Source organism: Bubalus bubalis, chromosome 2 (genome assembly GCF_019923935.1).
Source record: "Bubalus bubalis isolate 160015118507 breed Murrah chromosome 2, NDDB_SH_1, whole genome shotgun sequence".
Taxonomy (NCBI): domain Eukaryota; kingdom Metazoa; phylum Chordata; class Mammalia; order Artiodactyla; family Bovidae; genus Bubalus; species Bubalus bubalis.
In genome coordinates, this window is record NC_059158.1 from 70,496,259 (window position 1) to 70,517,522 (window position 21,264).

Genomic DNA, 21,264 nt, shown 5'->3' on the forward strand with positions numbered 1-21,264 from the left:
CATGAACCTTGGACCAACTTTCTTCTTATTGCACTACTAAAGGTCCATGTAGACCCCAGGATTTGAAATGATCTATGGAAGGCCTTTTATTACTACTGATATTTGAGAATCGTATTTGAAGGGGAACATTTAAAAGAGTCGTGTCCAATTCTTTGCGAACCCAAGGACTATACAGTCCATGGAATTCTCCAGGCCAGAATACTGGAGCGGGTAGCCTTTCCCTTCTCCAGGGGATCTTCCCAACCCAGGGATGGAACCCAGGTCTCCCACATTGCAGGGGGATTCTTGACCAGCTGAATCACGAAGGAAGCCCAAGAATACTGGACGGGGTAGCCTATCCCTTCTCCAGATCTTCCCAATCCAGGAATTAAACTGGGATCTCCTGCATTGCAGGCAGATTCTTTACCAGCTGAGCTACCAGCTGCCAAGTCGCTTCAGTCATGTCCGATCTGTGCAACCCCATGGACTGCAGCCTACCAGGCTTCTCCGTCCATGGATTCTCCAGGCAAGAACACTGGAGTGGCTTGTGAGCTACCAGGGAGGCCATTTAGAAGAATGCTGGATATGCCATCAACACCCCCAGCTGGCTATTACCCTCCTCATGCATTTCCCCTGAACCTGCTGGGTCCAGTGGTAATTAACAATCTAAATGGGGTGAAACTGCCACCCCTTCACCTCTACTAGTCACACACACACACCTTCCAGGGGGCTATTCCAATGCTTTAGCCTGACTCCCGCATACAACTGGATCCAAGGTGTGGGGCATGCTACGCTAAACTGCACAAACAGCACTTGTTTCACATGCCCCGAAAACTCTTCCGAGGCATAATACACCAGATATCCTACAACCTTACCCACTGATGCCATGTTTCAAACTATGGCCCCACATCCCTAAACAACACAGAAGGGCGATGTGAGTGATGGGAAGGCAACATTCCATCCACCCGGTCAATCCAAGTAAACCCACCTGTGGGATTCCAGACAAACAGTGATCAGGCCTATGGAATGCAACCCCCAACAGGTGTCAGCAGGATCACGCATGAGCATCTAGTTTAAAATGTTGTAGAGCGCAGGCAGGCTACAGCGAAGGCTCCACACGCTGCATGTGACTCAGCAGCAGCGCTCTGCCTCTGGGGCTGCCTGGCTTTCCTCCAAAAGCATTTCCCACCATTATCTCCTCCCTCCTGTCTCCTCAGGCCATCTCCCTCTGCAGTCAAAAGTAGTCCTCACTCTGGGATTGCTCTCCAATTCCTAAACTCCAGCTCCCACCCACCACGCATTCTGGTGGACTTGTGTTCCTGTCTGGGACACTGGCCAAAAGAAGACCCTAGACAAGAAAGATGAGAGAAGAATGTCTTTTCAGAAACCCAAAGGGACTATTGAATATACTGTTGAATCAAAGGATTCTTTGAATAGTATAGCCCTGAAATTTGATACAAGCTCAACAAACTTGTTCAATTAAATATTCTCCCAAGCAGTTGTTAATGGACAGGTTTTATAATGTTCTCAATTCTGAATAAGTCTCCAGTGCTGAGCACCCTCCATCTCTAAGCCCCATAAGTCCTCTGTCATCTGAGGCTGAATTTGGTAAGACTACTAGTCCTGATGTAGTCCACTCAAAAGAAGCAACTCCCTCAACTGCTTTTACTGGTATTTGACCTGCATGAGTTGAATCTTCCACTTCTGAAGAGGAAGAAGCACTTACTGAGACATTTCTTAAAATTAACTGCAGATATACTACCAGTGGCAAATGCACAGTCAGTGGTATGTTGCTCAGTTCAGTCGCTCAGTCGTGTCCGACTCTTTGCGACCCCATGAATCACAGCACGCCAGGCCTCCCTGTCCATCACCAACTCCCGAGTTCACTCAAACTCACATCCATCGAGTCAGTGATGCCATCCAGCCATCTCATCCTCTGTCGTCCCCTTCTCCTCCTGCCCCCAATCCCTCCCCGCATCAGAGTCTTTTCCAATGAGTCAACTCTTCGCATGAGGTGGCCAAAGTACTGGAGTTTCAGCTTCAGCATCATTCCCTCCAAAGAAATCCCAGGGCTGATCTCCTTCAGAATGGACTGGTTGGATCTCCTTGCAGTCCAAGGGACTCTCAAGAGTCTTCTCCAACACCACAGTTCAAAAGCAGCAATTCTTCGGCGCTCAGCTTTCTTCACAGTCCAACTCTCACATCCATACATGACCACTGGAAACACCATAGTCTTGACTAGATGGACCTTTGTCGGCAAAGTAATGTCTCTGCTTTTGAATATGCTATCTAGGTTGGTCATAACTTTCCTTCCAAGGAGTAAGCGTCTTTTAATTTCATGGCTGCAGTCACCATCTGCAGTGATTTTGGAGCCCAGGAAAATAAAGTCTGCCACTGTTTCCCCATCTATTTGCCATGAAGTGATAGGACCAGATGCCATGATCTTAGTTTTCTGAATGTTGAGCTTTAAGCCAACTTTTTCACTCTCCTCTTTCACTTTCATCAAGAGGCTTTTTAGTTCCTCTTCACCTTGTGCCATAAGGGTGGTGTCATTTGCATATCTGAGGTTATTGATATTTCTCCCGGCAATCTTGATTCCAGCTTGTGTTTCTTCCAGCCCAGTGTTTCTCATGATGTACTCTGCATAGAAGTTAAATAAGCAGGGTGACAATATACAGACTTGACGTACTCCTTTTCCTATTTGGAACCAGTCTGTTGTTCCATGTCCAGTTCTAACTGTTGCTTCCTGACCTGCATATAGGTTTCTCAAGAGGCAGGTCAGGTGGTCTGATATTCCCATCTCTTTAAGAATTGTCCACAGTTTCTTGTGATCCACCCAGTCAAAGGCTTTGGCATAATCAATAAAGCAGAAAGAGATGTTTTTCTGGAACTCTCTGGTATGTTGCTAGTTACACCAAATAACATAATGTTTGATCCCCATAAAACAGACCCCTTGGTTCAAAAGAAAGGCCATGAGGAATATGGCATCATGTAGCCAATGGAATTGTACATCTGTAATCTACAAAGAAATTTTGTATGGCAAAATAAAGGAATCCTTACTCATGGAGATAGATCAGTCATCAGGAAGGGACTTCTGCCACTTAAAGAAAATGACAAAAAGTAATACTGATGAAATAGATTCAAGAATCCGTGATACAGGTAATGATCATGCCAGCACTGCTCCTAGGAGTACCAAGAGTCTCTTTCTGAAGAAGTTGATGGAATCAGAACTCTCTTCTTTACAAGAAGAGCTTATTTCTTCAGATGAGCTGTGGCCAGATAAATCACCTGGTGCATCGAGTCTGTGCAGACCGTCAATGAGAGTGCAGTAGAATGTTTGACAGTCATATCAGAGGCTGCTAGTACTCCTGATCACTTAAATCTGATTCTGGACAGACTACCAATGAAGTGGGGACTCTCTCTTAAAACTGACTTAAATAATCTTGAAATGGCCACTAAGGAAGGAGATCAGGCTACAGAAGATCTTTAAGAAACATCAGGTCCTAAAGAACAAAGCTTAGGCATAAAAGGTAACCAGGATTTTCCTCTGAATGAGAATTCACTACACCAAGAAGAAATTGAAAAATAAAAGTATTCCTTCTGAGGAAGCAATAGGATTTAAACAAAAGTAAGCTGTCAATCCTTCTCCAGTGGATCACATTTTGTCTGAACTCTCCACCATGACCTGTCCATCTTGGGTGGCCCTACACAGCATAGCTCATAGTTTCATTGAGTTAGACAAGGCTATGGTCCATGTGATCAGACTGGTTAGTTTTTCAGTCTGTCTGCCCTCTGATGAAGGATGAGAGGCTTATGGAAGCTTCCTGATGTCGGTAGGTGCCCAATATGCTACTGGAAATCACTGGAGAACTGACTCCAGAGAGAAGGAAGAGACGAAGCCAAAGCAAAAACACCACCCAGTTCTGGATGTGACTGGTGATGGAAGTAAAGTCCAGTGCTGTAAAGGGCAATATTGCATAGGAACCTGGAATGTTAGGTCCATGAATCAAGGCAAATTGGAAGTGGTCAAACAGGAGATGGCAAGAGTGAACATCGACATTCTAGGAATCATCGAACTAAAATGGATTGGAATAGGTGAATTTAACTCAGATGACCACTAGATCCACTACTGTGGGCAAGAATCCCTTAGAAGAAATGGAGTAGCCATCATAGTCAACAAAAGAGTCTGAAATGCAGTACTTGGATGCAATCTCAAAAACGACAGAATGATCTCTGTTTCCAAGGCAAACCATTCAATATCACAGTAATCCAAGTCTTTGCCCCAGCCAGTAATGCTGAAGAAGCTGAAGTTGAACGGTTCTATGAAGACCTACAAGACCTTCTAGAACTAACACCAAAAAAAAAAAAAAAAAAAACGATGTCCTTTTCATCATAGGGGACTAGAATGACAAAGTACAAAGTCAATAAAAACCTGGAGTAACGGGAAATTTGGCCTTGGAATACAGAATGAAGCAGGGCAAAGGCTAACAGAGTTTTGCCAAGAGAATGCACTGTGCATAGCACATAAACAATGCAAGAGAAGACTCTACACATGGACATCACCAGATGATCAATGTGGGAATCAGACTGATTATATCCTTTGCAGCCAAAGATGGAGAAGCTCTATACAGTCAGCAAAAACAAGACCAGGAGCTAACTGTAGCTCAGATCATGAACTCCTTATTGCCAAATTCAGACTTATATTGAAGAAAGTAGGGAAAACCACTAGACCATTCAGGTATGACCTAAATCAAATCCCTTACGATTATACAGTGGAAGTGACAAATAGATTTAAGGGACTAGATCTGACAGATAGAGTGCCTGATGAACTATGGATGGAGGTTCGTGACATTGTACAGGAGGCAGGGATCAAGATCATCCCCAAGAAAAAGAAATGAAAAAGGCAAAATGGTTGTCTGAGGAGGCCTTGCAAACAGCTATGAAAAGAAGAGAAGCAAAAGGCAAAGGAGAAAAGGAAAGATAAACCCATTTGAATGCAGAGTTCCAAAGAATAGCCAGGAGAGATAAGACAGCCTTTCTCAGTGATCAATGCAAAGAAATAGAAGAAAACAATAGAATGGGAAAGACTAGAGATCTCTTCAACAAAATTAGAAATAACAAGGGAACTTTTCATGCAAAGATGGGCACAATAAAGGACAAAAATGGTATGTACCTAACAGAAGCAGATGATATTAAGAAGAGGTGGCAAGAATACACAGAAGAAGTATACAAAAAAGATCTTCACGACCCAGGTAATCACAATGGTGTGATCACTCACCTAGAGGCAGACATCCTGGAATGTGAAGTCAAGTGGGCCTTAGGAAGCATCACTATGAACAAAGCTAGTGGAGGTGATGGAATTCCAATTGAGTTATTTCAAATCCTAAAAGATGATGCTGTGGAAAGTGCTGAACTCAGTATGCCAGCAAATTTGGAAAACTCAGCAGTGGTCACGGGACTGGAAAAGGTCAGTTTTTATTCTAATCCCAAAGAAAGGCAATGCTAAAGAATGTTCAAACTACCACACAATTGTACTCATCTCACACGCTAGCAAAGTAGTGCTGAAAATTCTCCAAGCCAGGCTTCAACAGTACATGAACCGTGAAATTCCAGATGTTCAAGCTGGATTTAGAAAAGGCAGAGGAACCAGAGATCAAATTGCAAACATCTGCTGGATCATCAAAAAAGCAAGAAAGTTCCAGACAAACATCTGCTTTATTGACTATGCCAAAACCTTTGACTGTGTGGATCACAACAAACTGTGGAAATTTCTGTAAGAGATGGGAATACCAGACCACCTGACCTGCCTCCTGAGAAATCTGTATACAGGTCAAGAAGCAACAGTTAGAACTATACATGGAACAACAGACTGGTTCCAAAAAGGAGTACGTCAAGGCTGTATATTGTCACCCTGCTTATTTAACTTATACGCAGCGTACATCATGTGAAATGCTGGGCTGGATGAAGCACAAGCTGGAATCAAAATTGCCAGGAGAAATATCAATAACCCCAAATATGCAGATGACACCACCCTTATGGCAGAAAGTAAGAACTAAAGAGCCTCTTGATGAAAGTGAAAGAGGAGAGTGAAAAAGTTGGCTTAAAGCTCAACATTCAGAAAACGAAGATCATGGCATCCGGTCCCATCACTTCATGGCAAATAGATGGGGAAACAGTGACAGACTTTATTTTGGGGGGCTTCAAAATCACTGCAGATGGTGACTATAGCCAGGAAATTAAAAGATGCTTGCTCCTTGGAAGGAAAATTATGACTAACCTAGATAGCTTATTAAAAAGCAGAGACATTACTTTGCCAACAAAGGTCCGTCTAAGTCAAAGCTATGGTTTTTCCAGTAGTCATGTATGGATGTGAGAGTTGGACTGTGAAGAAAGCTGAGTGCAGAAGAATTGATACTTATGAACTGTGGTGTAGGAGAAGACTCTTGAGAAGATCCAACCAGTCCATCCTAAAGGAGATCAGTCCTGGGTGTTCACTGGAAGGACTGATGTTGAAGCTGAAACTCCAATACTTTGGCCACCTGATGCGAAGAGCTGACTCATTTGAAAAGACCCTGGTGCTGGGAAAGATTGAGGGCAGGAGGAGAAGGGGACGACAGAGCATGAGATGGTTGGATGGCATCACCGACGCGATGGACATGAGTTTGAGTAAACTCCAGGAGTTGGTGATGGACAGGGAGGCCTGGCATGCTGCAGTCTATGGGGTCGCAAAGAGTCGGACACGACTGAACTGAACTAGATGGTGCTCTTCTGTTGAAACTATTGTGTTTTATTATTTTTAAAACCATACTGATTGTTTTCCTCAAGTAATCTAACTTAAGGTATCAAGGAAATGAATACTTGATACTGCCGTATCTGTGAGGTTGGCACAAATGACTTTTGGACATGCTCAACTTAGTTAATCTTAGAAAGAAAAAACATATGCCAAACCAATGCATACTTCTTAGATCACTGAGTTCTAGCTTCAATCCACACTATAGCATCCTCTTTATTAATTTTGCCTGTATGTTCAATTTCACTTTAATAAAAATGTAATTGAGGAGAATTCTGATTGTAATAGATGACAATGCACATCGTCTGCAGGTCTGGGCATATGTTTTCGTAGTTCAATTATCTAATAAAGAGTTATAAAATGACAAAGGAGAATGAGAACTTGATGATTCTACTGGTTTTAATATATAAAGAAAATATACCATTTACATATTGGTAGCTTAGCAGGGCATTATAACTACAAAAACAATGAAACAGATGCGTATTTTGTCAACTTGTTGTGTCAGGTAAACTGTTTTATCGTCCTGTTGTTTTAGCTTTGTTGCACAACTCCCAAAATATAGGTTCCTATTCAAAAGGAAAAAAACAACTTGGTTTTTTTTGAGTGGTATATGTTAAAAATTACCATTAGCATTTGCTGCTATAAAAGGACAATGATTATAGGAGAATATTATAATTCAGTAGACTTGCTGAATATGAAAATTAATGTCAAGTGACCTTAAAGAAGAGAAAAGATATATCAGTAGTTCTTATCCTCTTTTTTAGGAAACCAATGATGAGGCATTAAGACAATAATTCATCAGTTAATTTCGAAGCTTCATTTACATAAAAAAGAATCCTGCTGTTATACACGTGATAGTGACCTTGTGCTGAAATTTAAGCTCTTCCAGATAAATACTGTATATTGTAAATTAATGTCTAAAGGTAGTTTTGATTGCCAGGTTGTTTATAGCACTTTATTCTAAAAATGAAATTATAAGCCAAATATTTGGCTTAAGTACTTTTAGTTGTATAGAACTTGAATATATTTAGGTCTTTTGAAAGTTTAGATAATTATCTAAAGAAAGCATAATGCTAGTGAAAAAGAAAATCTGATATTCTATTTAATATGCTTTTGCCAAATATGAATAGAAATGCAAGGCATCGTTTCTTTGTGTAAAGCTCTCATTAAAAGTTACTAACAGTGTATAGATCAAATGTTTACAATACAGGGAACTGTAAATAAATATATCAGCTTTTTCCCCCTTCAGTGTTCCACGGCAGTATATTGTCTCTGTGGAGTTGACTAATCATTTAAAAATCCCATATTGGATTTCAATTACCAGAAGGTCATACTGGTGCATACCAAATAAAATTAAATACATAAACATTTTTTTAAATGTTGTAGAGCTTTATATGCTTAACTATCAACATAATGCTCTTCTGTCCCCTAATTGTTTAAGTATTAACAACAGTTATGTCCCTCAAGGAGTGTCCATTCTTAACAACTGTCAGACAGACATTTAAGTCTGCACACCTGAAGGGTCTGTTTTCCTCTGCAGACACACAAACCATGCGTTATAGAATTATGGCCAGGCCCTGTTCTTTTCCAACCAAGCTATAGCCTATAAATGTACTGATAACGTCCACTTCATAGGAGAGTAGCCCACCCTGTAGTCCACCATAGGGACTACAGGATAAGAGGGATTTGTATCTGTAACAGGATCACTCCAGCTCACCACCAAACCTGGAGAGCACTAGGAATGATCTTAAGAGGGGCAGAGCTGGCCATAGGACTGCAATTCCATGGGGAGGCTTTATTTATCATGAAGAAAAATTGAGAAATCTCACCAGAGACCTTGGTTATATGATGGAATAGATGGGACAAGCCTTAAAGGGACTGAATACTTCTCTCGTTTCTTTGGCTAATATAGCTCTTGAAGATCGTCTAACTCTTGATAACCTTCTGGCAGAACAATGTGGAGTTTGTGTGATAACTAATACTTCCTACTGCACCTATATCAATGAGACAAGACAGGTAGAAGTTAATATTAAGGAAACACATGCTCAGGCAGAGTCACTTCACAGTTTTGCCAAGGATGATGTCATTTTCACTGTCTGATCAATACTTAAGGGAGTCCTCCTAAAGTTAACCTGGTTCCTTCCCTTTTGAGGCCCATTAGTGGCTGCTGTTGTTCTCCTTTTAGGCCCTTGTTTGTTCAACCTTTTGGCTAACTTTGTGTCTGCTAGGCTCCAACAGTTTCAAGTAAGACTCGTGATGACTCAAGGAATTCCCACCCATTACAGCAGACAGTGGCCCAGGTCCCTACAGGTTCTTGAAAAAGTCAGCAAGGGACTTCTACACCTCTAGGGTAGGCTACGGTCCGTGGCTTTTGTCCAGAAGGAAGAAGTTACAGAAGAATAAATGTTCGGCCCCTTACCCCTTAAGAATAAGGGGTGTAGAATTTCTCAGGGGGAATGAGACAGGCTGGGACCTGGACCCTTTTATATAGTGCTCATACCTGGCCAATCATCTCCTCAAGCAACAAAATACAGAGAAACTCTAAGGTAATAAAAATAACTGTGTTCATGCACAGTTGGGGCAAATTATGAACAAGATACAAAAAGACCAAAGGACTGACCCTCTTGTTTGTATCAGGTTGTAGATGGGGAGCAATGAAGGAAATCAAGGGGTGATTTTACTGTGCAGGACTGGAGTAAACAAGAATTAGTGAATCAGATTTCTGGACAAGATGGTGGAATAGAAGGACTAGAGCTCATCTCATATCATAAAAAAATCAAAATCACAGCTAACTGCTAAACACCATAAACAAAAAAAGACTCAAATCTATGAAAAAGAATATCCTATACTCAAAGACTAAGAATAAGCCACAATGAGATGGTAGGAGGGGGGCTTTAGCAATATAATCAAATCCCATGCCCACTAAGGAGGTGACCCACAAACTGGAAAATAATTACATCACAGAGGTTCTCCCACAGGAGAGAGAGTTCTGAACTTCGCAACCGGCTCCCCAGCCTGTGGGTCTGGCAATGGGAGGAGGAGGTCCCAGAACATTTGGCTCTGAAGGCCAGAAGAGCTTGAGAGCAGAAGCTCAAGGACTGGGGAAACCAAAGACTTTACTCTTAGAAGGGTACACACAAGGTTTCATGTGTACTGGGACTTGGGGCAAAGCAGTGAGCTCATAGGAACCTGTCAGACCTCTGTGTGGGTCTTAGAGGGTCTCCTGGGTAGGTGGAAGTTGGCTGTGTCTCACTGTAGGGGCAAGAATACGGGTGACAGATGCCCAGGGGAACGCCCTTGCCATTTTGACACCAAGACCTAGCTCCAACCAACTGGCTGCAGACTCCAGTACTGCGATGCCTCAGGCCAAACAACCAACAGGATGGGAACACGGCCCCACTCATCAGTGGACAGGCTGCCTAAAGTTGTCCTGAACCAACAGCTGCCTGCAAACATATTCTGTGACATGGCCCTGCCCACTAGAGGGACAAGATCCAGTTCTACCCACCAGTGGGCAGGCATCAATCCTTGTACCAGGAAGCCTGCACAGTCCCCTTGGACCAACTTCACCCACCAGGGGGCAGATTCCAAACAAAAAGAAGAGTTCCAACACTGCAACTTAAGGAGCAGAGAACACAAACACAGAATGTTAGACAAAATGAGCCAGCAGAGGAATATGTTCCAGACAAAAGACCAAGTTAAAACTCCCAGAAGAATAACTAAGTGAAGGGGAGATAGGAAATCTACCTGTAAAAGAATTCAGAGTAATGATAGTAAAGCTTATCCAAGATCTTGGGAAAAGAAGGGAGGCCCAGACCAAGAGGACATAAGAAGTGTTTAATGAAGAGCTAGAAGTTTTAGAGAACAAATAGAGATAAATGATACAATAACTGAAATGAAAATACACTACAAGGAATCAATAGCAGGGGAAAAAAAGGAGGCAGAAGAACAGATTAATGACCTGGAAGACAGATTGGTGGGAATCACTGCTGTGAAACAGAATAAAGAAATAATGAAACGGTGAGGACAGTCTAAGAGACTTCTGCTGCGGCTGCTGCTGCTGCTGCTAAGTCGCTTCAGTCGTGTCCGACTCTGTGCGACCCCATAGATGGCAGCCCAACAGGCTCCCCCGTCCCTGGGATTCTCCAGGCAAGAACACTGGAGTGGGTTGCCATTTCCTTCTCTAATGCATGAAAGTGAAAAGTTAAAGTGAAGTCGCTCAGTCGTGTCTGACTCTTAGCAACCCCATGGACCTCTGGGACAACATTAAACGTATCAACATTCACATTACAAGGCTCCACAAGGAGAATAGAGAAAGAAACAACCTGGGAAAATATGTGAAGATATAATAGCAGAAAAATTCCCTAACATGACAAAAGAAACATTCAATCCAGTCCAGGAAGCGGAGAGTCGCATTCCATACAGGAAAATCCCAAGGAGGAACACACTGAGACACACAGTAATCAAACTGACAAAAATTAAAGACAAAGAAAAAACATTAAAAGCAACAAGGGAAAGTAGCATAACATAGAAGGGAATCCCCATAAGGTTATCAGCTGATTTTTCAGCAGAAACTCTGTAGGCCAGAAGGGAGTGGCACAATATTTCTGAAGTGATGAAAGGGTAAAACCTTCAACCATGAATACTCTATACTCAGCAAACTGTCATTTGATGGAGAAATCAAAAGCTTTGCAAATAGACAAAAGCTAATATAATTCAGCATCACCAAACCAGCTTTACAACAAATGCTAAAGGAATGTCTCTAGGTGGAGAAGAAATGGCCACAATTAGAAACTAGAAAATTATGAATGGGAAAGCTCACCTGGGAAAGCAAGCATACAATAAAGGTAGGAAATCATCCACACACAAATAGATCAAGACCAGCCATTATGAGGAGAGTACAAAGGCAGGATGTTGGAAATGCATTTGAAATTAAGATGCCAGCAACCTAAAAAATTCTTGTGTATATTTGAGCTTAGTAGCTCAGTTGTGTCCAACTCTTTGCACCCCATGGACTGTAGCCCACCAGACACCTCTGTCCATGGAGATTCTCCATGGACAAGAATACTGGAGTGGGTCATCATTTCCTTCTCCATGTGTATATAGAGAGACGGCTATATCAAAACTTCATGGGAAAAGCAAACCAAAAAACAGCAGATACAGACACAAAAAAGAGAAAGCAATCCAAATACAACACTAAAGACAGCCATCAAATCACAAGCGAAGACAACAAAAGAGGAACAAAAAAGATCTACAAAAACAAATCCAAAATTATTAACAAGATGGCAATATATATTGATAATTAGCTTAAATGTAAAATGGAATAAATGCTTCAACCAAAAGATACAGACAGGCTAAATGGATACAAAAATAAGATCCTTATATACTCTGTCTTCAAGGGACCCACTTCAAACCTAGGGACACATACAGAATGAAAGTGAGGGGATAGAAAAAGGTATTCCATTCCATTTCTTCCTGGAAAAAGGAAAATGGAAATCAAAAGAAACAGAGTAACAAATCTCATATCAGACAAATAAACTTTAAAATAAGGACTGTTGCAAGAGACAAAGGAGGACACCACATAATGATCAAGTGATCAATCCAAGAAAAGATACAGCAATTGTAAATACATATGCATCAAACACTGCCAGCACCACAAATATATAAGGCAAATGCTAGCAGCCATGAAAAGAGAAATTGACAGTAACAAAACAATAGTGGAGGGTTTTAACACCCACTTTCATCAATGGACAGATCATCCAGACAGAAAATTAATTAGGAAACACAAACCTTAAAAGACACATGAGACCAGGCAGACTTAATTGATATCTATAGGATATTCCATCTGAAAACAAAACATACTTTCTTCTCAAGTACCCATGAAACGTTCTCCAGGATAGAGCACATGCTGGGCCACAATGCAACCCTTGGTAAATATAAGAAATTGGAATCATATCAAGCATCTTTTCTGACCACAAATCTATGAAATTAGAAATCAATTACACAGAAATAAAACTGTAAAAAAAAAAATGTGGAGGCTAAATAGTATGTTACTAAACAATCAATGGCTCACTGAAGAAATCAAAGAGGAAATGGAAAAATACCTACAGACAAATGAATCTGAACGCACAATGATCGAAAGCGTAGTGGCTCAGTGGTAAAGAATCAGCCTGCAACGCAGGAGATGTAGGAAACCCAGGTTTGATCCCTGAGTCAGGAAGGTTCCCTGGAGGAGCGTATGGCAACCCACTCCAGTATTCTTGCCTGAAGAATCCCATGGACAGAGGAGCCTGGTGGGCTGCACTCCAGAAGGTTGGAAAGAGCTGGACATGCTTGAAGCGACTGAGTACACTAAAGCAGTTCTAAGAGGAAAGTTAATAGCAAAACAATCTTAACTCAGAAAACAAGTCACAAATAAACAATCTAGCCTTACTTCTAAAGTAACTACAGAAAGAAAAACAAAACACAACCTAAAGTTAGTAGAAGGGAAAAAATCATCAAGATCAGAACAGAAATATATGAAATAGAGATGAATAAAACCATGGTAAAGATCAATGAAACTAAAAGCTGTTTCCTTGAGAAGATAAACAAAATTGATAAACCTTTAGAGAGACTCATCAAGAAAAAAACAAGGAGAGGGCTCAAATCAATAAAATGAGAAATGAAAAAAGTTACGATGACACCACAGATATAAAAGTTCATAAGAGACTACAAGTAACTATATGCCAATAAAATAGACAACCTGGAAGAAATGAACACATTCTTAGAAAGCTTCAATCTCCCAAGACTGAACCAGGAAGAAATAGAAAATATGAGCAGACCAGTCACAAGTACTGAAATTGAAACTGTGATTTAAAAGCTCCCAACAAATAAAAGTCCAAGACCAGATGGCCTCACAGGCAACGTTTATCAAATATTTAGAAAAAAGTTAGCACCTATCCTTCTAAAACCCTTCCCAAAAATTGCAGAGGAAGGAATACTCCCAAACTCATTCTAAGAGTCCACCATAATCCTGATACTAAAACCAGATAAAGATACCACACAAAAACAAAAGAAAACTACAAGCCAAGATCATTGATTAACACAGACATAAAAATATTCAACAAAATACTTGCAAACTGAATCTAACAACACATTAAAGGGATCATACACCATGATCAAATGGGATTTATCCCAGGGAAGCAAGGATTCTTCAATATATGTAAAATCAATGTGATACTCCACCTTGACAAACTAAAGAATAAAAACCATATAATCACCTCAATGATGCAAAAAATCTTTTGACAAAATTCCATACCTATTTATAATAAAAAAATCTCCAGAAAGTGAGCACAATGGGAATATACATCAAAATCACAAAGGCCATATATGACAAACCCACAGCAAACATTATTCTCAATGGTGAAAAACTGAAAGTATTTCCTCTAAGCTCAGGAACAAAATAAGGATGTCCATTCTTATGACTTTTATTCAGCATAATTTTGGGAGGCCTAGACATAGCAATCAAAGAAGAAGAAAGAAGATTGAAAAAGTAAAATTGTCACCATTTGCAGATAACATAATAAACATAGAAAATCCTAAAGATGCTGCCAGAAAACTACTAGCATTCATCAATGAATTCAGTAAAGCCACAGGATACAAAATTAATACGGAGAAATCTCTTGCATTTCTATACACTAACAATGAAAGATAGGAAAGAAAAATTAAGGAAACAATCCTATTTACCATCACATCAAAAAGAATAAAATGCCTACGAATAAACCTACCTATGGAGGCAAAAGACCAATACTCAGAAAACTTTAAGACACTGGTGAAACAAATCAAAGATGACACAAACAGATGGAGAGATACACCATGTTCTTGGATTGGAAGACTCAATACAGTACAAGTGACTATAATACTCAAAGCAATTTATAGATTTAATGTAATCCCTATCAAATTACCAAGGGCATTTTCTCCAGAATTAGAACAAAAAATTTTACATTCTGTATAGACAAACAAAAGATCCCAAATAGCAAAAGCAATCTTGAGAAAGAACGGAGCTGGAGGAATCAGGCTCCTTGACTTCAGAATATACCACAAGCCACAGTAATCAAAACAGTATACTGGCACAAAAACAGAAATATATATACATTAATGGAACAAAGATAGATGGTATAATAGAGATAAACCCACACAGGGCCACCTAAGCTGTAACAAAGGAGGCAAGAATATACAACAGAGAAAAGACAGCATCTTCAATAAGTGGTGCTGGGAAAACTGGACAGCTACATGTAAAACAATGAAATTGGAACACTCCCTAACAGCATGCACAAAGATAAATTCAAAATGGATCAAAGACATAAGTGTAAGGCTGGACATTGTAAACCTCTTCGAAGAAAACATAGGCAGAACAGTCTTTGACATAAACCACAGCAAGAACTTTATTGATCCACCTCCTAGAGTAATTAAAGTAAAAACAAAAACAGACAAATGAGACCTAATTAAACTCAAAAACTTCTGCACAGCAAAGGAAATCATAAACAAAAAGACAACCCACGGAATGGGAGAAAATATTTGCAAGCAACTGACAAGGGATTAATCTCCAAAACCTATAAACAGCGCATGCAGCTCTATATTAAAAAAAAAAAAAAACCAACCCAATTAAAAATTAGGCAGAAGATCTAAATAGACATTTCTCCAAAGACATATAGATGACCGAAAAGCGCATGAAAAGATGCTGAACATCACTAATTAGATAAATGCAAATCAAAACTAATGGGAGGCACTCCTCACACCAGTCAGAAGGTGCTGCCCGTGCTGTGCTCAGTCGCATCCCACTCCTTGCGATCCCATGGATGGTACCCTGCCAGACTCCTCTGTCCATGGAATTCTCCACACAGGAACACTGGAGTGGGTAGCCATTTCCTACTCCAGAGGATCTTCTGACTCAGGAATCAAACCCCCATCTCTTGCGTCTCCTGCACTGGCAAGAGGGTTCTTTAGCACTGTACCACCTGGGAAGCCCACCAGTCAGAATGGCCATCATCAAAAAATCTGCGAACAATAAATGCTGAAGAGAGTGTAGAGAAAAGGGAACCCTCCTACATTACTGGCAGGAATGTAAACTGGTACAGTCACTATGGAGACACGGTAAGCACCTAACACAGCAGAAGAGATTAAGAGGTGGCAACAATACACAGAAGAATACAAAAAAAATAGGTCTCAATGACCCAGATAAGCAAAATTATGTGGTCACTCTTTTAGAGCCAGACATCCTGAAGTCAAGAGGGCCTTAGGAAGCATTACTACAAAGATAGTGGAGGTGTTAGAATTCCAACTGAGCTATTTAAATCCTAAAAGGTGATGCTGTTAAAGTGCTGCACTCAATGTGCCAGCAAATTTGGAAAACTCATCAGTGGCCATGGGACTGGAAAAGGTCAGTTTTATTCCAATCCCAAAGAAGGGCAATGCCAAAGAATGTTCAAATTACCATATATTGCTCTCATTTCACATGCAAGCAAGGTTATGCTCAAAATCCTTCAAGTTAGGCTTCAGCAATACATGAACCGAGAAATTCCAGATATATAAGCTGGACTTAGAAAAGGCAGAGGAACCAAAGATCAAATTGCCAATATTCCTTGGGTCATAGGAAAAAACAAGGGAATTCCAGAGAAATACCTACTCTGCTTCATTGACTATGCTAAAGTCTTTGTGTGGATCACAACAAACTGCAGAAAATTCTGAAAGAGATAGGAATACCAGACCACCTTAACTGTCTCCTGAGAAACCTGTCAAAGAGCAACAGTTAGAATCAGACATGGAACAATTCACTGGCTCAAAATTAGGAAAGGAGTATGACAAGGCTATTTATTGTCACCTTGCTCACTTAACTTATATGCAGAGTACATCATACAAAATCTCAGACAGAATGAATCACAAGCTGGAATCAAGATTGCAGGGAGAAATATCAATAACCTCAAAGAGGAACTAAAGAGACTCTTGATGAGGGTGAAAGAGGAGAGTGAAAATGCTGGCTTGAACCTCAACACTGAAAAAAACTAAGATCATGGTATCTGGCCCCATCACTTCATGGAAAATAGAAGGGGAAAAGTGGAAGCAGTGACAGATTTTATTTTCTTGGGCTCCAAAATCACTGCAGATGGTGACCACAGCCACGAAATTAAAAGATGCTTGCTCCTTGGAAGGAAAGTGATAACCAAACTAGATAACATGTTAAAAAGCAGAGACATTCACTTTGCCAACAAAGGTCAACATAGTCAAAGCTATGGTATTTTTCAGTAGTCATGTACATATATGAGAGTTGGACCATAAAGAAGGCTGAGAGCCAAAGAATTGATGCTTTCAAATTATGATGATGGAAAAGACTCTTGAGAGACCCTTGGACTGCAAAGAGGTCAACCCAGTCAATCCTAAAGGAAATCAATCCTGAATATTCATTGGAAGGACTGAGTGTGAACTTGAAGCTTCAATATTTTGGCCACTTGATTAGAAGAGCTGATTCATTGGAACAGACCTGATGCTGGAAAAGACTGAAAGCAAAGAAGAGGTCAGGCAGAGGATGAGATGTTTAGATAGCATCACTGCCTCAATGGACATGAATATGAGCAAACTCTGGGAAACAGTGGAGGACAGAGGAGCCTGGCACGCTGCAGTCCATGGAGTCGCAGAGTCAGATACAACTTAGCAACTGAACAACAACTGTGGGCATGGAGGTTCCTTAGAAAACTAAAAAACTGAGCTATCAGATGATCCAGCAACTCCACTCCCGGGTATATATCCAGTGAAAGTTGTTCAGTCATGTCCAACTTTGCAACCTTATGGACTATACAGTCCATGGAATTCTCCAGGCCAGAATACTGGAGTGGGTTCCCTTCTCCAGGGGATCTTCCCAACCCAGGGATCGAACCCAGGTCTCCCACATTGCAGGTGGATTCTTTACCCTCTGAGCTACCAGGGAAGCCAAAGAATACTGGAGTGGGTAGCCTATCCCTTCTCCAGATCATCTTCCCTACCCAGAAATCAAACCCAGGTCTCCTGCATTGCAGGAAGATTCTATACCATCTGAGCCACCAGGGAAGCCCTATATCCAGAGAAAATCATAATTCAAAAAGATGCATGCCTGGCAAATGTTCACTGCAGCACTATTCACAATAGCCAGGACACTAAAGCAACCTAAATATCCATCATCAGAGGAATGGATAAAGATATGGTACATATATACAAAGGAATATTACTCAGCCATGAAAAGAATAAAATAATGCCATTTGTAGCAACATGGATGGACCTAAAGATTATCAAACTAAGTAAAATAATTCAGACAAAGACAAATATCATATATTACACATATGTGGAATCTAATTTTTTTAATGATACAAATGAACTTATTCATAAAGCAGAAACATTTTTACAAATATCAAAAACAATATTATGGTTACCAAAGGAAAAACAGTGGTAGGGGAGGGAGAGTAATAAGGAGTTTGTGATTAACACACACATACTTCTATAGATAGATAACCAATAACCAACCAAGCTAGATAACCAACAAGGACCTACCGTGTAACACGAGGAATTCTAGCCAATATTCTGTGACAACCTACATGAGAAAATAATCTGAAAAAAATGAATATATGTATATGTATAATTAAATCACTTTTCTGTATACCTGAAAGACAACATTGTAAATCAATTATACACCAATTAAAAAAGAAAAGAAAACACTTGACAACAACGCAAAGATGAGCAAGATGATACAGACTGTACCACAAGGAGTGTAGAAGAGAAAATGACAACTTCAGAGACAATGGTCAATTGTGCAAGCAAATCCATTATTGACAACTCCAGCTCCAAACTGAAACAGAACAAATAGGCGTCCTCAAACTAAAGAACTCATTTTGAATGGTATAATCCTACCAGTCTTTTTTAAGCAAAGGACCTACAGTTAATAATCTAGCACCATAAAAACCTGTATCCACCTGAATTAGATAATTGTAAGCCTATAAAGTTAATTCTTTGCCTAAATTTACCTTCTAAATATAAGCACAAGCGGCCAAAGGTGAAGCAAGTTCGCATAAGGGCACATTCAGTGGTTTCTGACTCTTTGTGACCCCTATGGACTGTACCACATCCGGCTAAAAAGATGAAGCATATGCACTGTCCATTCTTACACCCCAAAGATCGCGCGTGTGTGTGAGTCACTCCATTGTGTCCGACTCTTTGCGACCCACGGACTGTAGCCCACCAGGCTCCTCTGTCCATGGAATTCTCCAGGCAAGAATACTGGAGTGGGTAGCCATTTCCTTCTCCAGGGGATCTTCCCCACCCAGGGATTGAACCCAGGTCTCTAACGCTGCAGGCAGATTCTTTACCATTAGAGCTACCGGCAAAGCCCACAGAGAATATCTTGAGTCTTCATTAATTTATTCAGCAAGTATTAAGTCAGATTCCCTAAAAGCAGAGTCTAAGACAGAGACTCGAGATAAATAATAGTTTGAGGAGCTGCTCTCAAGAAAAAGAGTGTGAGGGGAGCAGAGCAGAGGAAAAAAGCTAAACAAGAATGTGGTCTGGGCTGGAGCTTCAGCCCCATCCCACTGGGAGCGTAAGCACCACAGTTGGTTCCACCTGGGAGCAGGGACACAGACCATCTGGATCCCCTCATCTGCCATCAGTGGCTACAAGCGTGAGCTTGTGGGGATGGGAAGGAGAGAGGGAAATAACCTCCGGGGTGAGGGGCACCCCTTGGCCAGACGGCTCTCTGCAGACTAGGGCAGCTCAACAGCCAGTGCTCACGAAACCCGGGCGGATACGCATAACCTGGATCTGGGCAGTACCTACAGCTCCCAGGACACCATACTTGAAATGCTGTTCTTACCTTAAAATGAGAGAGGCGGGGATTTCTGAGGATGACTCCCAGCTCTGACACGCTCGTGTTCTAAGGAGTCCTAGCCGCGGCTGAGGCAGAGTTCGTGCTGCTAAGAACTCTTAAGTTGAAAGGAACTCTGAAGCTGAAAGTCGAAGCTCCCAAGTCCAGAGAGCCATTTTGAGCCTGGGAGAAGGGGGCGGGGCTACGATTTATCCAGGGAAGAAAATCCGCTTTTTAAGCAGTAGCAGAAGCCCCCGCCTCTGAAGGAGTGGCCAACTGGTCGCGTAGGGATGATCCCGAGAAGTCCATCAGAGGCACTCCAGCTAGGACGACAAGAACCCCTTCCCGGGTCTACTAGCCAGCCTCCATCTGCTAGCTCCTCCAAGAACCGTACTACCCCACGGAGAGGGTATGGGGATTCCTGCTCAATCCGTCCCCACCTTCAACATCCCCATGAGTGTCTTCCCAGTATCTTTGCATTTCTGGTTCAGACCACCTTTTCTCTTCCCTTGTCGGCAGGGGACGCTAAAGAGCAGCAAGCAAATGCCTTCTTGATTCAACCATCCGATCCACAAAACCTATAAGGAATCTTCACTCTTATCCTGCCCCTCTTTTTGCAAAATCCTTTCTGTATATTTTCTAAATCCCACACCTGGCTACAGTGAAAAGTGACATAATGTAGGAATTATATATACACACTCAAAACCCAGAATACCAGCTCAAATCCAGCCTCTGCTATTTGCTAACTTGTATCACCTGGGACAGGTTACCAACTTTCTCCATCCCTTGTTATTACTCATGCTGCTGCTGCTGCTGCTAAGTCGCTTCAGTCGTGTCCGACTCTGTGCGACCCCACAGACGGCAGCCCACCAGGCTCCCCCGTCCCTGGGATTCTCCAGGCAAGAACACTGGAGTGAGTTGCCATTTCCTTCTCCAATGCATGAAAGTGAAAAGTGCAAGTCAAGTCGCTCAGTCGTGTCCGACTCTTCGCGACCCCATGGACTGCAGCCCACCAGGCTCCCCCATCCATGGGATTTTCCAGGCAAGAGTACTGGAGTGGGGTGCCATTGCCTTCTCCGGTTCTTACTCATAAGATGGGAAAAATAACAGCAGCAGCCTCACAGGTTTTGTGAGGATTCAATAAATTACATGTGAAACGCATAGAACTGTGCTGGCACAGCACCAAATAAACACCAGCAATCATTATTATATTAGGGACCACCATGCAAAACATCCAATTTAGGGACCAGAGGAGCAGCATTTTAGAGCAGACCTAACACAGACCTCACTTACTATCCCTAGATGGTGTATATTTCTAGGGCTGCTGAAACAAAGTAACACAACCCTGGGGCAGGAGTTGAGGGGTGGGGTGGGGAGGGGAGGGCAGTAAACAAAGGCTAGAAGTCCAAAATGATAAGTGTCAACAGGGGTGAATCCTGAGTTGTTGGGAAAGGATCTGTTCTGGGCCTCCCTGCTTGACTTGCAGATGACCACTTCCGTGTTCACAGAGCATTCTCCCTGTATGTGTGGGTCCAAGAGCCCCTGAAACAAACTAGAGGGGTGGGACGGGGTAGGAGATGGGAGGGAGGTTCAAGAGGGAGGGCACATGTGTATCCTACGGCTGATTCATCCT

The 21,264-nt window shown here is 41.6% G+C and overlaps 1 long non-coding RNA gene and 1 pseudogene across 2 annotated transcripts; one reads left to right on the forward strand and one right to left on the reverse strand.

Moving 5' to 3' along the window:
- The first annotated feature begins 2,905 nt into the window (after positions 1-2,905).
- On the forward strand, positions 2,906-3,568 carry LOC102400874 (annotated as a pseudogene).
- Positions 3,569-6,682: 3,114 nt separating this feature from the next.
- On the reverse strand, positions 6,683-20,543 carry LOC123330849. 2 transcript variants are annotated; one of them, XR_006547072.2, is made up of 4 exons: positions 19,641-20,543; positions 18,326-18,382; positions 8,599-8,763; positions 6,683-7,335 (listed from the first exon to the last, which is right to left on the reverse strand). It is a non-coding gene; the product is annotated as an uncharacterized LOC123330849 (long non-coding RNA). The 2 variants fall into 2 exon arrangements; XR_006547073.2 differs by lacking the exon at positions 6,683-7,335 and having other exon boundaries at positions 7,342-8,763.
- Between the last annotated feature and the right edge of the window lie 721 nt (positions 20,544-21,264).